Source organism: Haemorhous mexicanus, chromosome 10, assembly GCF_027477595.1.
Source record: "Haemorhous mexicanus isolate bHaeMex1 chromosome 10, bHaeMex1.pri, whole genome shotgun sequence".
Classification (NCBI taxonomy): domain Eukaryota; kingdom Metazoa; phylum Chordata; class Aves; order Passeriformes; family Fringillidae; genus Haemorhous; species Haemorhous mexicanus.
In genome coordinates this window covers 21,114,725-21,128,765 of record NC_082350.1, presented here as the reverse complement: position 1 = coordinate 21,128,765, position 14,041 = coordinate 21,114,725, and the positions used below count along the sequence as shown (strand labels likewise).

Here is a 14,041-nt window from a genome sequence, read left to right as displayed (position 1 = left end):
TAGGATTGGTTTGTTTCTGCAGGCAGGAACAAGAACGTTGGTTTTGCATTATTAGCCAATTTATCTGTTCTGCCTTGTTTAGGCTTTGCTTTCCTTTTGAAGATCATTCTTTTGTAGAACAGCTTAGGATGGGATTTTTTTGCTTTAGATGCTCCACTAAGTAGGATTTTGGAATTCTCATGTCTCCTCTGTCCCACTTAGTGGAACATTGACTTTTTGCAATGCATACTCTTAAATCAATAGGATCTTTATTGATACTTGCTGGTGACATAGCTAAGATTAGCAGCAAACTGCAAACATATGTTGCAGTAGTGCAGTGGGTGTACTTAGAAAGCAAGAAACTCAGATTTCAGAATTATTTATTGTTGTTGGACACCATCTGCAATATTGTCTTCTGGACTACTGGAATTCATAATCACTGCTGTAAAACAGATATTTACCCTTGGCCTTTGAGAGTATTTAACAGCACAAGCTAATAGAAATTGGTGTAATTGTGTTACTACTGTGTGTAAGTACTCATTGTGCAAACCCATTTTGATTTTGCATTTGACAACATCAGAAGTTAATTGGATTACCAAAATAATGCAACAGCGACAATGGCAGAGAATTCAGCTTATAGCACTAGCGTAAGTTTTTTTGTACCATCCCATGGCTATTCCCTTTTTTTACCCTTTTTTATTTTTTCCCTAGAAAAGGCATAGTTTAGGCATAGTTGTGACTTCTCCCTGTGTTAGTTCTTTAATAATAAAAAAAAAAGCGAAAGCTACTGGGGCAAAAACTCATTTAATTTGCTCAGGAAGTAGGAGAATTGCAGGCTATTTTGGATATTCTGAGTACAATGTTTAATGTTTTATTTATATCTAGCATAATAAATATGCTGACCAATAATAAGTCAGCAAAACTCAGTGTAGCTGAACTGTTCAAAATGAATCAGCTCCTATTTTTCCCTCTAACCTTGGCAGATGGTAGGCTGCTAGTGCTGTGGCTGACCAGGTGAATATCTGTAAACCAGGATTATCTGAGGAGGATGAAGATCAGAAGATGCCAGTGGACTGATGCTGAGAAGTCCAGAGACTTGTCTGGGCAGGGGTAGACCTGGGATGTAGGTGTCACATCCATGGCATGTCCTAGCCATGAAATTCCAGGCAGAATCAAGTCTGGCATCTTCTCTCCTGGTGAATCCATGGCATTGAGTGCTCCTGATCCTGAGCAGTGAGGAGGAGGAGGCTCAGTCCTGCTGAGGCTGTGTCTCAGGAGGGGTTTGGAGGGGAAGAAGAGGCTCTTCTCCCTGTGCCCCCCATTGGTGAAAACACAGCATGACCTAATTGTGGTGTCTCCTGAAGGGTGGGATGAGAGAGCACAATTTAGGGCTGGGCAGGAGTACCCAACTGCTGCAGTAAGGTAGAAAAACTGTAAAGGAAAGGCCTTATAAAACCAGGCCTGCTCTGTTAGATCAGTGGCTTGTAATGTCTTCTAAGTGAAGGTAGCACTTTGCAAGTTCCCATGTGAAAACAACCCTGGTGTGAGCAGGTCGTTAAGATAGCAATCTGTTCCTGGGTGAAAAACAACCAGCACCTGCATAAAATCTATCCCATGGGAATCAGTGAAGAAAATATGTTACCAGTTTAAGAATGAAGAGATTTGATGGACAGGAAAAATACATTTCACTAACCAATGGAGTGATTGGAAAGAAAGCTATTAACCCTAATAACCAGCTGGAGTCACACACGAGGTCTGTAAAACTGCACAAAAAAGGAGAAAATGCAGTAATAAAACAAGGCCTTTGATGCATTGCTCGGTGTGTCGTTTCTGTCCATCCCTACAAAGACACCCAGCATAATTCAGGATAAGTGTCTTGAGTGCAGTCAGGTTTCATTAGCACCCAGCTCTGAGCTGCTGCTGTGTGTGATGTGCCTGGACGAGTTCATTGGTTATTGCTTGGTGCATCTCTACAGCAAAAAAACCATTTTATTAGACAAAAATGTATCCTGTCACTGTACTCTTTGTTGGCTCTGGGCTGAATCTCCTTGTCCTGGCCTCACACACCCTCTGTGATTCCCTGGACACAGGAGGAGGTTTTGAACTTGCTGGGTGCTAAAGTCACCTTTACCCATGGAGCCCCTGAGTTCTCCCATCCCAGCCAGGGCAGAACTGGAGGATGGAGGCTGAAGATTGCACATTTCACACAGCAGCTCAGCCTTTGCTGATGGGCCAAGAATTGTTTTAATTTTTGGAATTTGGCTGATTGTGTGCTGGGGCAAGATGGAAATGTGTGCCTTAGTTTTTTTTCCTCACTTAAAAAAAAGAAACCCTTGGACCCCCACAATGTTTTTGTTGGGAAAAAAAATATATATAATTTCCAATTTATGAAGTCTGCTGATATAAGGAATTTAATAAGAATTCTGGCAGATGATTGTCTATAGTCATGCTGTATAAACCTGGTTTTGGTGAGGTCTAGATCTTAGCAGTAGCAAAATACAAATTATTAGATGAAAATAGGTTCTATGTCTGGAAATTGACTTTTTGCTTCTTTTTTATGATTTAATCTATTTATATGGAGAGACATACCTTTTTCAACTGGGATGAATCTTGATGAGAATACAAGTAACAATAAAATGTATATTTTCTGTATTTTATTTTTATTTATGCTGAGGGAGAAAATACAAGCCCTTTTGAAGATGAACCTGTTGTCTTTGTTCTCCCACTGAGAAATCTGCGTTCCTTCTCATTTGCTTTATTTCTTGTGTCTGAATCCCCTGAGCATGTGAACCTTCCTTTTCCCTAAAGGAGAGAAGCTTAAAGATGAAATGTGTTGTGTGTGCCCACTAAACCTGATAAACTGATACTCCTTTCCTGATATAATTTCAGCTGGCGTAAGGGACATATTCCCAAACCTGTTAAAATCAACAGAAGTTCTGCAAACTTTACTGCATTTTGGACCAGGCTGAAAGTGAAATGTTGACACTGAGTTTATCAAGGCAAGTTATTTTCTTCTCCTGCAGAATGTTTCCTTCCCTTGGTCATCTTGTGTTATGCACTTGCTGCTTTGAAAGGCTGCAGTGGGGCTTTTTCTCAGTCTGTGGTGGTCCAAGCCAGCAGATACTTCCTTTTATCTCGGTATCAAAGAGCAGAATGTGGCTTTAACATTGACAAGAAGCACTTGGAGACAAAGACTGACCTTTTGAAAGTGATGAAAAGGAGACCCCAGGGAATCCCAATAGGAGCAGGGAAGGTAGATAACAGCTCCTTCCACCCAACAAAGGTACAACATTCTGCTTATTCTTAGGGGACTTTGTAACTGAAGCCGGTGTCTTTGGCCTTTTCTTTCAGTTCAAAGCAGCCATCTGTGTCCTTTAATTTGAGTGGTAGATATCCAGTTATTTTTATCTGAATATATAAAGGCAAACTGTTGGAGTTCTTATCTCAAAGACAAAGCAAAAGGCCAACATAAATTCTCTGTTTCTCCTCATGTAGTGGCTCTTCTTTCTCCCAGCCCTTTGCAGAGGGCCAGAGGTGCAGAGTGGATGCCCCAGGTGCTGCCAGGGTTGGTGGCAGCATTGACATTTGTATTGGATGCCCAGCTGTCCCCTGGCACTCCTCAGAGCAGTGTATCCATCAAACTGCATGTGCTGCTGATCTCAACTGCACCTATTGGTTTTTCTCATGCATATAATACAAATACTTGCTGCTCTACCCCTAATATGAGACATGAGAGCTACTTTGTCTAGATGCTTTCTGGAAGGTATGGATGAAAGAAATAGGAAGAGGGAGATAGACTGGCTTTTGTTTTAACAGTGTTAGTCCTCCTTAGGAGCATTTAATTGTATTTTCCTCAGTGTTTGTTTCTGTTTTAATTGGCCAGAATTTCCTGACTGTGAAATGGTGGGATCCTTGGACGTGCTTCCTTCTTTTCCAGCTCAATCTAGCATATGTTTAGGTCTTTTAAATCAATCCCAAAATGATAAAAATAGAAAAGCATGTATTGTATCCTTTGGATATGAGCTTGTTATTTCCAGTAGCAGGACTGGAGATTTGTTGTATTATTTGGCCTGATTAAAAAAGTGTGAGTTCCAGGAGACCTTCTACAAAAGTTAGAAAGACAGACACAATAATTTCTCTGTCATGCCATGGCTTGAGAACTTGATGGTGATCATAATATTCGCCTGTTCTGTTTACTCAGAGATCCTGATTTCAGAGCTTACAGATGTAGCAATTGGGATTTTAGGTTTAGAGTTTTATAAATATTATTGAAGCTACCCCTAACTTTCAGTCTTCTAGTAGAATTTGAAAGGACAAGGGAAGGAGATCCTTTCCATGTTACCTGTTTGATCTGATTGCAATTCAGAGTTCTTGCTATACATCTTTAATAAAATACCAAGAATTAGAGCAATGATAAAATAGCATTGTTTTGATAACATTTCATCATATAAATTTCATATATAAATATTATTAAAATAGTAATAAAACTGCATTTTCTTTGGTTTGAGGGTAGTAATTTCAGATTATCGAAGTGTAGAAGGTCATAAAGTTGGTACTTATTTCTTCACCAAGATATGAAGGCAGAAAATTATCTTTTTGCAGTAATTTTGCTTTCAGGTTCTGTGTCCAGACACGAGATTGAGAAAGCCCTCTTTTCAGAGGTTGAAAAGTGCTGCAGGAAAATTATGGTTTCCTTTAAATTCTTCTTTTCATCATCCAGTGTAACGGGTGCATATTATTGCCAACACGGGATTGTGCAGAAATTGAAAAGATAAATTTGGATGGAAGGTTTTTCTGAAATACTTTCCTTCATTGAGAGAGTGGGAGAAATCTATGGTAGTTATCAAAATTTACTGCAATCATGCTTCTGTGTTTTATGTGTCTCAAAAGCAGAAAAGTAAATGAAAGGAGTCAAAAAGGATCTTTCAAAACTGTTGAAAATCTTTGTTCTCAGTGATGCCTTGGCTATTGTTTTAATTTGCTTTAGTTCTATGGTAGATCGTAACAGTGGGTGAGTAATTTACAGAAGCAACAAAGCCATCCCATTACTTCTTGGAAATAACAGAAATGAGCTTTTATACTTAGACAAAGACAGTTTAATTGCAGTCAGCTCTCCTGCAAAACAGTAGAAAAAAAAGTCAATGCAAGAAAAAATTGGGTTTTTTTTCTGGGGTCTTAAAGTGGCACATATCTCTGTGTCCTCTACGTGCAGCTGGATGTGCAAGTTGCTCTTTTAATGAAGATATTTTGGAGGGTGATCCTAATAACAGCAGATATGGGGGAGAGGCTGAGGAGCTTCTACCTGCCTGATGTTGATTTGTGAACTGTCTGCTTTTGCAAAGGCTGGGATGGCTGCACAGCTGGCTTGGGTTCGTACTTTAGGGCACTGAAGGTGTTTTTTTGGCAGGGATGAGGCTGCCAGAAATCATATCTGTTGTTGTACTCCCTCGAGGGTTTTCACATCGCACAGCAGCCACCTGACCACATGGCTGTGCCTGCTCAGAGCAGGCTGCCTGGGCTAAGAGCACATCAGGGAAGACAGCAAGAAAGGGATACCTGGTGCTGATGTATTTGAAAAGTGACTGTCACCAGCTGGAGCCTTTCTGATCCTGGGGATGTTCCTGGAAAGCAACCGAAGGGGATCCTGACTGCTGCCTATAAGGACCAGCTGCCTTTAAACTTTGCCCTACACTTTCTCCTTGAATGCACTCCGTGTCTGTGTAATATTTAACAGGCATGGTGGACTGACTGGCTGAAACTTGAAATGGCTTGACATGCCAATGCAGATAGCTTTAAAAAAATCAAAAGAAAAAAAAAAGAAAAAGAAAAAAAAGCTTATTTGGTTGCTCTGGCACTCGCAAGTATTCATTTCTGCATCATTGTTACTGACAGGTCTTGTTTTGGGCCATGGGCTGCTCTCCTTCCGTGGAGGGCAGAGAAGGGAGAGATGTTCTCTGCAGGGGTGGGTGAACTGACCACATTTTGGTGAGGTGCTGGTCACAAGGGTTTACTAGAGGAGAAATCTTCAAAGTCTTGGGACAGCAAATGATGGCATTAGTTGGAATTAGTACCTGCTCTGTGTGCAACGCTGTGCACTCTGTCTTGGACTGAGACTGTCTCCCTGCAGGAGGCAGAGCTCTGCATCTGACACTGGGCACTTTGCACTTTGAACTTGAAAATGCTCCCATTTCCTGGGGATTCAGGGAACTGCATTTGGGAGTTCACCTCCCTAAAGAACTGAGGATGAAAGCCTGTAACTCTGCTGCTTGGCTCTCGTCCCTTATCCCTGGTGTCCCTGAGCACTGCAGAGCCTGAGCGTGTATCCAGACCTGTTGCAGGCTGCAGCAACCCCAAGGTTACACACAGTGGTTTCTTTCACTTGTGTGGTTACCTCTCCTACAGTGGTAGGTTTGAAGAGACCACTCTAACCCTTCTTTCTGCATGTCAGCCTTTCAAGGGAAGCTCTTTTGGTTTCCCCACATAACATGTGAGATGCTTCAGGACTCTGTGTCAATACTGCACAAGAGGACAGTGAGTGTAAATAAGATGATGACAATAGGAGCAGTTTCTGTAGTGTGTCCTTAAGAATCAGCAGACCAACTGATACCTCAAGTACCATCAATTCTTGATTGGGGCATGCTGAGCTTGTCAGAGGAGCCATCTGCCACCTCATTCTGTATGTATTTATTTATTCATTAGTAAGGTGAATCCTGACACCTCACATGGAAGAACTGTAAGGGGAACGATGTTTTTTATTCAGCTTCCTGCAGAAGATCTTACAAAAAAAGGATGGTTTAACTTCTCTTGTTGACTATTTCTCCTGATACTCTGCATCATGTTGTATTCCCTTTTATATTGTGTTCAGTGACTGGTTTCTGACTAATTTGTCTTGATATTTGCTACTTGAAGTGACATACAAAGAAGCTGTCATCACCAGCTGTGCAGAAGACATCTGAGAAAACCAACACTAAGTACAAAGAAGGAAATGAAAATGTCTTTTCTGCCCTGCTAAATTTGACTTGTGGTACTGTTTTTTTTGCCATCTTTCTCACTTGGCTCAACACGCTTGGCTACTCTGAAAGAGAAACACTTTGCTGGCTGCCTCTTGCATGATCTCCAGGTGCAAGGGCCAATGCCCAGTTTCCTGCAATGCAGAAATAAGTCAGCTGATTACATTTCTGATGCCTTTTTGAAACCTGTAATCTTCAGGCTCTCCTCAGATTTAAGGCATATCAGGATAGGTTACTTCTGTGTCTAAACGGTTTAGATTGGAAAATAGATGTTCAGCACCGATCATGAATAATTTACTGTTCTCTTAAGAGGGGAGAATAGGAAGTAAGCTATTACCATAAAAAAATTTTACTGCAATTTTCCTCTGCATAAGCTTAAATTCTGTGTGGAGAGGTTGTCAATTAGTGTGCAGATTTTTTTAATTGGCTATAATAAAAAGCTAATTGGTGTTTTGCTTAAAGAGTGAATTAAGAAAGTGTTGCTATAGAAACTTTACATGTGTATAGTGCTGCTCTACATAACAGTAGATATAATAGTCTAATGACCTTTCTGAGCCAGCTGTAAAGTCAAAGAAAATGTGTTAAATTCAGGCTGGCTGCAGAGATCATTAAGAGGTTTGTGACTTCTCCCATTTCATTGCCAGAAAGTGTCTCTGGCATTGTCTCATAGAATGTTTCTCTTGACTCATGTCAAACCGTATAACAAATGCTGGTCTCAAAAGACCTGAACTTTTGTAAAATCCAAGTGCTCCAATTGTGAATGTGTAAACTGATCTGTAATCTGTCAAGTGTAAAATGTACTACTGGGAAAAATTCATTTTCATAATCTGAGAAAATGTGATGATGGATTGAAAGTGGCAACATCTAATCCAAGAGCTGCTGTATCCTTGTGTCCCTCCTTCCTCTCCCTGCCCTCTCTACCCACTGAATTCTGAGCCTCATGTGAAACACAGGAATTACAATTTTAAGTGAAATGGGATTTCTGCTCTAATTTGCAATATTCTCTCCTAGCAAGAAATACTTATCCTCTCAGATATAAACTTTGTTGAGGAGAGAACAGTTTCTTCGGGATTTGTGTGCAGGAATATTTTTTCTCAGGCTTCCCTACTGAAATTACTTCAGAGTCATAATCTGTACTTTTGCTAGCTGCATAAAAGTTATATAAAGGTGTCATGGATGAACACAGTCATTACTGCCAAGGAAGGTGGTCACTAATGTAATAAATGGCTCTGGCTGGTAAAACTGAAACATGACCTTTTATTTTCAGTTCCCTGAATCTTATTGTTACTATGTCAACAAATTGTTTTGCTCCTTTTTAACTGTATATCTAGAAGGTGTAGGGGTGTGAGAGCCTGCAGTTATTAGTCATGGTGGCAGAAAAAAACTTAGTGTTCTGCATGTCCAAATGTGAGAGACAGGACAAAACTATAATCTGTGGATGTTCTGTGGAATCGTTCACTGTGGGGTTTTTTTTCCCATTGATTTTCAACTGAATAAACAAAGCAACCCCCATTCTGTGTCTGCTAAATTTGCCCCTGCACTTGTTCTTCAAACTGGTAAAACACAACCATGTTTGAGTGATTAGTGTATGGTTTGACATATTTTTTCCTCCTCACTTCTTTTCTTCTCCAGTAGATGCCTTAAAAAAAAAAAAAAATCAGTCTTCTAAGTGGGTGAATTTAGGAGAATCTCTCAGAATTCAGTGGAATTATACAGACAGCTTCTTTCTGTACCTCTGGGTCAGGACTGAGGAGTGTCATAACTTAGCAGCTATTCTTCCCTTGATACACATATGTAAGCCCTATTAGTGTTAATGCCTTTTTGAAATGCTTCCCTCATATATTCAATATCTACTGCTGTGTCCAAACTCTGAAGCCTTATGAGTTGCATGGCATGTGACTGTCTCTAGAGCTTAATAGAAAGTTGGATTTAATCTCATAGTTCATCTTTTGAGCAGTAAAACTGTAAAAAAGATAAAATGGTGTAACGTGAAGCTTTTATCTGAGACCTGTGAGCAAATAGGGTTTTTTTCTGGTCCAGGAAAAAGACTGGGGTTTTTTGTTGTTTTTTTTCATCTTCCTTCTGTCTTGTCCAGTCAGACCATGAATGTGAGATGTACTTACAGGTGCTGTATAGTCTAGAGGTGTTCTTTTGCAGAAGAGTAGTACAATATTGTATTGTCAAGGAAATGTGCTTTTTGGAACCCAGAAAATCCATCCTTCAGTTTAAATTTTTGCTGATTTGCTGCAGTTTGCTTTCAACTGCCTTTGTCAAGAGGGGACTGGGTTTTTGAGGGGCAAGACATGAATTTTCTTTAGGACTGGTATTTTTCTCTTAGTTTTATTTGGCTATACAAAGCTCTGAGCATTCCAATCTAACATTGCTATTCCTGCTCTGACTGTAAAATCAGTAAAATTTATATTAAAGCCAAGTGTCTGGGAGATGGAACTCCTGCTAGTTCAGTGTGTTCTTTGTTCATTTGGATTAGTGCTGGTTGTGGTGCTGTGAAATGGAGTAATGGAGGAGCTGGGTGGGTTCTGCATTCTGGACATTGAAAAGAAGTCACAGAATCAGTGAGGTTGGAAAAGACCTCTGAGGTCCAACACCACTGAGTGAACCAGACCTTGGCACTGGGTGCCAGTCTTTCCTTCAACACTCCCAGTGCATTTGTCTTTTTCATTTTGTTTTAATTACTTCTTTACTGATACGGTTGTGTTTACAGAAAGTTAGGGCAAAAGTTGGTTGCTATTGGTCCTTTTCCCTCTTTGTTTTATAATTTATGGAGTTCAGCAATGGAAGCTTGCTTATTAGTGGAGCAATCTGTGGAATCATTATAATAAGCCTTGATTACGACTGAGCTTCAGTGATATGCACAGAGACTGTTTAAATATGTACTGAACTACCTTGTTTTGCTTAAGGAAGGAACACTTTGACGACTGAATTTCATTAAAGAAGGAGGGAGATTTATATGGGTGATAATGAGGTGGCTACTGGGAAATATGTGAAATATTGAAATGATCATAATATCAGTGTTGTTTGTTTTTTGTAATAAAAACACTTTCTGTTTGCTGATGGATAACAAAGGCAATTGTTTATTGTTCAGTGTTTTGTGGTATAGCAGAGGTGCCACCACAAATTCCTTGCTGAGGAGTCATGAGTCTTCATGAAACAGACCTTGCTGGCTACAAGGACATTGGTTTTAACATTTTAGGCAGATATTTTGTTTCTCTAAGTAAGAAAAATACTTCCTAAGTACCATCATGCTTCGAAATACGTTCTACTTTGCTGCAATGTCAGGAAAATGCATCTTCTGTTTATATTTACAATTTGCATCATTGCAAATGATCAGTTTTCTGTTTCAATGAGTGGTATTATAAAATGTGATGTATCCCTCTTTTGCAGAGAATTAGTGTAGAGGCCAGATTGAAAATATGCCTTCGTGACAAAGTCTCTACAAAACTGATCCCATCTTGGCTTTAAGGTAAATGAAAAAAACCTCTTCTAACTTTTCTTCTCATCATGGCTATTATTCAGCTTGGAACAAATGAACAAATGTGAGGATATCATGTGCTCAGAATAAAAATGTATTTTAAGGAGTTAAGTTGCAAAACTTAAAATTTAGTCAAAATAAAGTGTAAGCATAAGCCAGTAATTTGAGTATGGCTTCAGTAATTAAAAGAAATGACAGTGGCATGAATGCTTATGTGTCATACATACTGCCTTGGTAACTGTCTGGTTTTGTCTGAAAATTGAATGTGCATATGAAGGAGAGATCATTCTAATTGAAAGGAAAATATGAAATTAAAAAGGCAACAAAGTATAAATAATTGAAAATCAGGTTGCAGCTCTGAGCTTCTGTATGTTGGGAGCTCAGTTGCAAACAAAATTGGTAGAATGGTAATTCACATTTTTCTTCCTCTTAATTTTCCTTTCATGGTACCATACTCCTGGTATAGGGAGCAAGGCAGTGAAAATGATGAAGGGGTAATTAAATATCTGTAGGAAAGTAAGAGCCAAACCAGAGACTAATTTTCAGCACTCTACAGCTTTTATTATGTATGTATATGCTTTGATTTCTCATGTATATGGAAAATGTATCCTCTAACTGCATATTTTTAGCCTTTCTCCTCCAGAATTGTTTAACTTGCTGTGGCAAACTTGTTTTGTTTGTGAAGTCATTGCAGAAAAGAATTCTTTTAAAAACTTTATGAACAGTTAGTTACCTGTGAGTACAGCTAAGTGTTCTTAATCTCAACTTTATCATGGTTTTACCGGATTTGAATGTGTAGCATGTCTTGTTCCTTCATTGAAATCACTCAGAATGATTAATTTTCAGTGTTTGGAACTTCTTGATTCTACGTGCCATGCTGTGTCTGTGGCTGAAGGCCCCAGTGAGGTTGCTGTACCCAAAAACCTTTATTTTCAAGCAAAACTCACCCCAGGTTTAACCATGCATGTAGACATCACAGAAAGCATCTGCCACTTCATATCCCAGTACTGGGGTTGTGATACTGGCACAAGCCGTAGTCCCACAGCCCAGGAGCACAATAAATTGGAAGTGTTCTCTGTCAGAGTTTGCTCAGTTGTGTATTTGGTTTAAAGGACCAGGATTTGCCCTTTAGTGTCAGGTACTTCTAGAACTAAATCAGATTCATTAGTTGTTGGGTATTTGATGGCAGCATAAGGTGATGCAAGAGTGGACTTAAGCTGAAAGAGCTGTGTCCTCCCCCCTGTCCTCAGCATGGCCCTGCCCCTTGTCCTGTGACACTGGGGACACTTGGGCTGCCATGTGAGGAGCTGAGTGAGAGCTGCTCCCTGGCTGGAGCCAACCTGGGGTGAGAGGGCAGGAATCTTCCCCTTCATTTGCACTGCCCAGCTCTGTTTGGGTTGTAGGACTGCCCTGCTGGTGCCTGCCAGTGGAATTGAACCTGAGGCTTGAGAATGACAGAGAGACAAGTGCTTCAGAGCAGGGGGTGTATTTGCACAGATAGTAAGGACTGGATCAGTACCTCCAGTGGCTGAAGTACTGCTTTGTTTCCCTGGAATTAGTTAAAGATAGCACAGTTCTGCTTCTGAGATCAGTTGGTTTTTATTTTTCTTTACACAGTTTTGAACAGCACTTCCTCATGGTGAATGCCTTTCTTGTGGGTTTAAAAAAACTGTCATCTGTTGCTTTATTTTTTACAAATTTAAAGGGTACTTTAGTACTGTCAGCATGAGATCATCATTGTCTAATAATATTAGATGTCCATTAATGTCAGCTTTTAACAGAACCTTCTTCCTAATGCAGCCATACCTTGCAATCATGCTGTACCTTTCACTACAAAGCAATTACCTGAGTTGTGTGAATTGGCTAAAACCTATCAGCTATTAAAACTCAGAATGTTGCTTCTGCCTGGAAAGAAAGTCATGTTGTTTAACTTCCCCCTCCCCTTCATCCATCTCAGAGAGTGGGAGCCTGTGTGAGGGAGAAAAGAAAGGGAGCCTGATGGTGCTTAATGGCTGATGAATAAAGCCAAGGATACAGGAACGGTTGCCTGGCAACCTGGGAGGATGGGCTGAGGTCCCTTGTCACCGCATAGGAGTTGACACTGGCTCATCTCTTGAGCTCATGAAGAAGGATTTCTCAGGGTTTGCACACTTTATCCTCAATATGCATCGTGGCTGGGTTAGATTTGTATCTTTTGTGTTTTGCCTCTGTGTGTATTTCACATTTCTAGAAAGAAACACAAGAGGAATAGAAGCAAATCAAGCGTTTTACTTCAAGGAAGAAAATGTGTGCTTCTTGTCCCATGCATTATTGTGCTTTCAAGGAAGAGATTTGCCTAAAATTGAGAGCTCTTAGACCTAATTCCATGTAAAGTTCTGTTTTCTTAGTCTGAGAGCCCTCTGAAAATTATCATTAGTGCTAAAAGATAATGAGCTGGAGTTTGTGTTATAATTGCAGCCCTGAGAAGAAGCCTTTTTGTGGTTAAACACAGCTCTGAAGTGACACATCTGCTTTGTTTCCCTTCTTACACAGAAATAATGTCAGGCTGAGAACACAGTGAGGACTCTGACAGACTTGACCTTGTACAAGTTGTTCTTAAACAATTCAAATGGATTTTGAACACAGGTGTCAGCACAAGGGGTGGATCTCTCTTTGTGCCGCAGTAGGGTTGTAGTAGGTGATGTTTCTGTGAGGCTGTGGTGTTAATTTGGTATTCCCTAGAAGACTTTTGGGAAAGTGCATGGACATTACCCCATGAATGTTGTTGTCATCAAGTGAATGTTGATCCAGTAACTGTTTCTCTTTTATATGGAGATAATTATTAAGGAAAGAAGTTCAACTGACTTGCAGAGGCTGCATAACCCTGTGTGTTTTGAACATTTCAAGTAATTTTCTTTGCTCTTCTGTTTCTCAGAAACAACTTTGGTGCCTATTGATGAGGTCAAAGCTGTAGGAAACAGGTTGGTTTCTCATTTTGAGCTGTTGGACAAAAGATCTGCCTGGAAATTTTGGGCCCACTTCTTACACCAGGCAAAAGTGAGGTTATAGTGTGTATATATCTACAGTTGTATCATCTTGGGGATTCTTAAACAAAAAAAATCAAACACCTCTCTCTTACTGGTAAGAGCAATTGTCATTTGCCAAATGCTTGCTTCCCTTGTTTCTAGTTGAGTTCAGGCTTTTTGTTAATAGTTGTTCTTACAGCTGAAACTGTAGAGCATTTTGGCATAGTGTGAAACCTGACCAGCTGTCAAAAAACACTGTTTGCATGGAAATGTATTGATGGAATTTGCAAAGAAATCTATTAAATTTACTGCAGGCTTTGTAATTATCAGACTTGGAATCATAATCTGATTTTTATCAGCATTTTCATCCAACTTTTTTTTTGTCTGCACAATCCAGTCTCCCTCTCTGTCCCCAAGCAAACACACAGAGGCCAGACAGCAGCAGCCAGCTGTGTGGAACTGCTTCCTTGTAACTGGAGATCCTCAGAAAATCAGGTGAAAGGTTTGAAGAGTTTCTGTGTGCATAGCCAAAGCCTTGAGGCCATTGTCATTAACAA

At 40.0% G+C, this 14,041-nt stretch overlaps 1 protein-coding gene across 1 annotated transcript in view; it reads left to right on the top strand.

The window, feature by feature from the left end:
* Window positions 1-14,041, top strand: part of NAALADL2 (N-acetylated alpha-linked acidic dipeptidase like 2) — a 381,205-nt gene that overhangs the window by 50,729 nt on the left and 316,435 nt on the right. Inside the window, exon 2 of the mRNA XM_059855754.1 lies at window positions 10,392-10,470. The gene's annotated coding sequence lies outside the window, so the exon portion shown is untranslated. The remainder of the gene's footprint in view (window positions 1-10,391; window positions 10,471-14,041) is intronic.